The sequence below is a fragment of the Pleurodeles waltl genome, chromosome 5, assembly GCF_031143425.1.
Source record: "Pleurodeles waltl isolate 20211129_DDA chromosome 5, aPleWal1.hap1.20221129, whole genome shotgun sequence".
Lineage (NCBI taxonomy): Eukaryota > Metazoa > Chordata > Amphibia > Caudata > Salamandridae > Pleurodeles > Pleurodeles waltl.
The window spans coordinates 1447757270-1447763710 of NC_090444.1; the positions used below are offsets into that span (position 1 = coordinate 1447757270).

Sequence of the window (6441 nt, forward strand, 5' to 3'; positions counted from 1 at the left end):
CCTTGTGTCTGTTGTGCAGCCCTCAAGCGCCCATCCAAGTCCGGATACGCCACCACCAGAATGCGTCGCATAAGGGGGGTCAGTGCCCGATGGGCACCCCTTCCTTGTTTGGAGGACTTCCCCAGCTGGGCCTCGCAGATCTTCCTCGCCCAGCGCCGCAGGTCCTCCCACCACCTCCTGCAATGGGTTCTTTGCCGGTTGTAGACCCCCACGGTCCGCACCTCCCTGGCGATGGCCTACCACAATCCCCTCTTCTGATGGGCGCTGACCTATATGGGACACACAGAAAAAGGAACACAGAGGTCAGACAATGCCCATTACATACAGCTGGTTACACGTCCACTATGGGATGGACATTTACAGCGGCACACACACATGCAGCATGTCAGGAACCCAGGACTGTACAGTGTCAAACAAGCACACATGTTTACAGCCATCTACCACCATTACACACAACCATGCCCCTCAATCCACCTACTCACCTGTATCTCTGGTCGACCGTAGAGCTTGGCGTACAGGGGCAGGACCCCGTCCACAAGCTTCTCCAATTCCTTGCTGGTGAAAGCCGGAGCCCTTTCCCCTGCCACACGTGCCATTTCCATGACCAGAGGCAGGAAACAGCAGCACACTCAGTGGAGTACCTGCATGCACGAAATCCGGGAGTCAAGTGAAGTTGGGGTGACGAGTTAGCATACGCACCACGGCGGTGTGCATCAACACCACCGGCAGCGATTATGTTACGTTAAGAATCCCCATTGACAACCATGTTAACCAATGAATGGTCACACGGCGGTGAACACCGCCTTATGCTATTACGTCAACAGCTAGTGGCACGAGGTCACTTTCTCTACAACATTTCTGGATTACAGGGGGCAGACATTTTGGCATTTACTATGCAGTTATTAAATCCTCATTTGCCCCATGCAGCCCCTATTGTCCCCAACCCCCAAAGGCATGAACAAATATATATTTACTCACCACAATATTCCTGATGTATCATTGAGGACATGTTACTCCAGTTTCACACCTATTATGCATATGTGTCGTCGACTTGTATGCCAGCAGTGCTGAATATTTAACATTGTGGGCAGATGTATGTGTGTTCCTCACATGTGTTCTCAACGCCTCCTAGGTACAGACCCTTGTGGGGAGGGAGGACCCCATTGGTGTACAGACCACTTGTTGATTTGAGGACCATGGTGGAGTGTCACATCACTATCAATTACAGACTCAACCGTGTTACTATTCATGAACTTTGTGCATTACTGGATCCAGCACTTAGACCAGCTAATCAGAATCAGCATGCCATCCCAACTGAAGTGCAAGTGCTCTCTGCATTCTATTTCCTGGCCACGGGCTCAATTCAAGTGACAGTGGGCATGGGTGCAGGTTTTTCACAGCCCATGTTTAGAATTATACTGTCCAGATTCCTGAATGCATTTGTACGACACCAGCAGTCCTATGTGAGGTTCCCCAAAGTGCTGAACTCCCTCCCATCAAGTTGTACTTCTATGCCTGTGTCAACATTCCCCATGTGATAGGTGCCATTGATGGCACCCACATTGCTCTCATCCCCCCAAGAGTCAGTGAACAGGTGTACAGAAACAGGAAGAAATTTCACTCCATGTACATTCAATTGGTGTGTACTGCAGACCAGTACATCTCACATATAAATGCCATGTTCCCTGGATCAGTCCATGATTCCTTTGTGCTGAGGAACAGTAGATGTACCACACAAGATGGAACAACTACAAGGGGACAGAGGATGGATTATAGGTAAGTGTGTCTGACACTTTTTGGCACATAGCAGACAGCCAGGCTGTCTGCCACTGAGGGTTGTCAGTGACAGTCCTGTCTTGCCCCCTTTTTTAGGTGATTTTGGCTACCCTAACATGCATTGGCTCCTGACACCAGTGAGGAATTCTAGGACAGACGCAGGGAGGAATTACAATGAGGCCCATGGACGTACTAGGAGGGTGACAGAGTACACAATAAGTCTCCTGAAGGCTAGATTTTTTGCCTCCATATCTCTAGGGGATCCCTGGCCTATGAGCCTGAAAAGGTGTGTAGAAAAGTGGTGGCCTGCTGCATGCTGCACAACGTGGCTGTGCGGAAATCTATCCCCCTCTTGGAGGAGGTGGGTGCTATATATCCAGACTAGCTTCCTCAGGGAGGGGATGAGAGTGATGGTGATGATGAGGAGGGGGAAGATGTGCATTCCAGGACCCAACTAATACAACTTTACTTCCAATAAATATGTGGGACTATTCGATGATGTTGCTGTCTGTGCAGCATACTGTCAGTGTGCCTTCTCCTCCATGGGGGTGTTGGGTCTATAGACATTGTCACAATATGTTTCTGTAAGCCTAAAATGGCATATCTAAATGTAATCTTCCTTAGATATGAGCAGTGAGGATAAGCAATTCGTCATGGACTTCCTACAGAGGTGTGTTCTGTCACAACCTCCAAATATCCTGAGAAACATGCAAGCACTGATGAGGTTTTCAAGCTTTGAAAGAGCTTTCTTGCCACAGTATGCTGAGCGAGTGAACTCCTTATATGTATTGATAACTTCAACATCTTCTGAGAAAAACTGAACAAACATGAACAGCATCATTTTACATGGGTTGCAGGTAGACATGTTAGAAATTAAACACCTCCAGACCCAGTTAAACAAGACAAACCTAATCTGTGGGTTGTTCCTAGAACCTATGACCATATGTATGTAGTTAATACACACAAAAGGCTAATTAATAAGAGCACACTAATTGGATCGTAAACCTAACTCCATAAGAAGTTCCATAGGGGATCAAAAGTGTTTGGTAGAATATGGGGGATTCCTCCTTTACGGAAGAAGTGGTCTCATGCATGTAATTGTCTCATGCTTCATCATAGACTAACTCTCCTCACCTGGGGAGGGCGAGGCCACAACCTCTTGGTTTGGACATACCAGAGGGAGTTCTTGAATAAAGCTTACTGGACAATACTGGGATCCAGATCAGTAAAAATACTTAATGGTCTACCTGTAATTTTTACCTTTAATATGGGTGCCCATTGGTATTCTTCAAAACAAGGGTCTACAGTTGGCATGAGTATAACAGCCAACATGTTTCTGCCCTCACTCTGAGCCTGTACAGGTCTGGGGCATTTTTCAGGGCTATGGATCCCTGGATATGTGGAAAACTGGCATCTATCTCAATCCAATGGTTACAAAAACATGAAAAACACACTCAGATCTTACATGAGTGGTAAGTCATCAAAAAACACCAGATAGGGAGAAATTACATATTTAAACATGTGCAGACAAATTATGTTGTGGTACTCAGAAAATCTATACGGTGAGCATGCAAAGTGGAACACTGCACATCACTGCACACACTAGTGCTTTACTGGTGCAACACGCTGACACATGCATCCCTTTATTATTTAAAATGGATGCTATTTCTGACACTCTACTTAGTTCTATCAGTGTATCCCAACCTTTTACTGTGTAACTTATGGCACCTTCTCCTCAAAACACATTCTGACAAATCCTTAGCCTATACTGGAGGGGTAACAGCCATTTGTCTGTGGAAAGGACTATGGGCCAGATGTAGGAAGGCTTTTGCGCCTCGCAAACGGTGAAAAACCCCTTTTGCGAGGCGCAAAAGCCCTTACGCGATGCAGAATCACATTATGCGAGTCGGTACCGACTTGCAAAATGTGATTCTGACTCGCAAATAGGAAGGGGTGTTCCCTTCCTATTTGCGACCGCATCACGATGTAGAGTTGATTTGTGACCGCGAAAGCGGTCGCAAATCAACTCGCAATTACAATCCACTTGAAGTGGACGGTAACTCATTCGTAAACGGGAAGGGGTCCCAATGGAACCCCTTCCCCTTTGTGAATGCAAAAAAAATATTTTTTCAGAGCAGGCAGTGGTCCTATGGACCACTGCCTACTCTGAAAAAAACAAAACAAATTGTTTTGGGTTTCTTCCTGTTTGCAGCTCGTTTTCCTTTAAGGAAAACGGGCTGCAAAAAGAAAAAAAAAAAATGCTCTATTAAGAAAGCAGTCACGGATATGGTGGTCTGCTGTCCCCTGCAGGCCACCATCCCCGTGAGTGCCTAGACTCGCTATGGGTTCGCAAACTACGACCCACCTCATGAATATTCATGAGGTGGGTCTTTGCGACTCCATAGCGAGTCGCAGAAGGTGTCTGAGACACCTTTCTTCATTTCCTTTTGCGAGTTGCAAATTGCGAGTCGCTGGGACTCGCAATTTGCAACTTGCAAAAGGAAACCTACCTACATCTGGCCCAAAGTCCCTTATAGCCACACACCATTAGGGAGACAATAACCAAAACTACTGTATTGAGTGCTGAGGATGTACAATTGGGGACTGGGGATGGAACAAAGGCGGTCATTACAACATTGGCGGTAAAAGCCACTTACCACCGTGCAGAAGACTGCCAACACACTGCCGCAGCAGCGGAAATCAGCCACAGCTATTATGACCCACAGCACGGAATACGCCAAAATTCAGACACCCACACAAGTCCGTCAGACCAAAGGTCAGTGATAAACTGGCGAAAACAAATCCTCCACTGTCACGCCAACAGAAATACGCCCACACTATCACGACCCACGAATCCACGTGGCGGTCTTTCAACCGCGGTATTCCATTGGCGGTACACACCGCCGCGCTCAAAATACACACACCTATACAAAACACTACTACATTGGACAATTTGAAATACACACACCTGATACATATACACACACCACTCCCACACACCCAATACAATATAAAACACACACCCACATCACCCACAAACCCCTACAACAACAATTACTGAGAGAAGGCCAGAGAGAGACACCACCATCAACAATACTAGCATCCACAGGCACACAACACCATCACCCACATAACGTCTACGCACCTCACACTACCCACCACTACATATCAGCACACTTATCACCCCACACACCACCCCATACATCACCTACACCACCACATGGCACGGCAAAGACACCCCAGGTTCTGGGAGGAGGAGCTCAGGGTCATGGTGGAGGAAATCGTCCGGGTAGAGCCACAGCTATTCAGAGCACAGGTGCAGCACACCTCCATAGCTAGGAAGATGGAGCTATGGCGAAGAATAGTGGACAGGGTCAACGCAGTGGGACAGCACCCAAGAAATCGGGAGGACATCAGGAAGAGGTGGAACGACCTACGGTGGAAGGTGTGTTCCGTGGTCTCAAGACACCACCTGGCGGTTCAGCGGACTGGCGGCGGACCCCCACCTCCTCCCCCACAACTAACAACATGGGAGGAGCAGGTCTTGGCGATTCTGCATCCTGAGAGACTCGCAGGAGTAGGTGGAGGAATGGACTCTGGTAAGTCAAATCTTAACTATTACATCCCCCACCCTACCTGCATGCCAGCACATACCCCCACCCTCACCCTCACCCTCACCCCATCACTCTAACTCCTCACAAATGTCCCAACATCACAAACCACATATCCTAACACCAAGTTCTGCATGCAGCAACAAAGCATGGACACCCATCACTAAAGCATGCCCACTGAACATACCCATACACCCCCCTAAACCACCATCACACAAGGTCCCACACAGGAATGCAAGCACTGGGGTACACGGTCACCCACCCATTGCACACCATGCCACACACAGATGTAATAAACATCCTTTTATACCCCTGCAGGACCCCTACCCAACGTCACCGGACAGGAGGGTCCACACATGTCCACACCACCAACAGAAGAGGCCCACAGTGATGACAGCACCTCTGTCCAACTGGATCTAGATGACCAGCCCGGCCCATCAGGGGCGTCTGGACAGTCGGTTCCCCTCACCCAGTCACAGGCCACCACAGACCTTCCCCCCTCTGGAAACACCAGCACAGCACCCACCCAGCGGGCCCATACCTCCGTCCCCAGGACACGTCAATCAGCAGTGTCCAACACTACAGGAAACCCAGGATAACCCACCACCCCAACAACAACAGGGACCTGGGGGCAGTGGTAGTGGGCACACGGTCCAGGGGATGGAGGCCCAGGAACACAGGGGAACTGGTAGGGCTGCTGTGCGAAAGAGGGCAGACAGTCCCAGGGAACCCACTCTCCATGAAGCCCTCTCCAACATCATGGGAGCCTACCACCACTCCCAGGAGACGATGGCGATGGTACTGGCCAAGTTTCAGGAGACCCAGCGCCTGCAGGAAGAACAGTATTCGGGCTTCAGGGAGGAACTCAGAGCCATCAATTCCACCCTGGGCACCATCGTAGGGGTGCTGAAGTAAGTACTCAACACCAGGAGGGACACTGTGGCACTACAAGGGGCCCCTGACACTAGCCTGGACGATGAACTGCCCACCACCTCGGCCGGCGCTAGTGGACAGGAGGCACAGGACCCCACCCCCCTCCAGAGGGAGAACCACC

At 49.4% G+C, this 6441-nt stretch overlaps 1 pseudogene; it reads left to right on the top strand.

Annotated features, from left to right (window-relative positions):
• Positions 1–3836: 3836 nt before the first annotated feature.
• LOC138297991 (small nucleolar RNA SNORA35) lies at positions 3837–3957 on the top strand (annotated as a pseudogene).
• The last annotated feature ends 2484 nt before the right edge of the window (positions 3958–6441 follow it).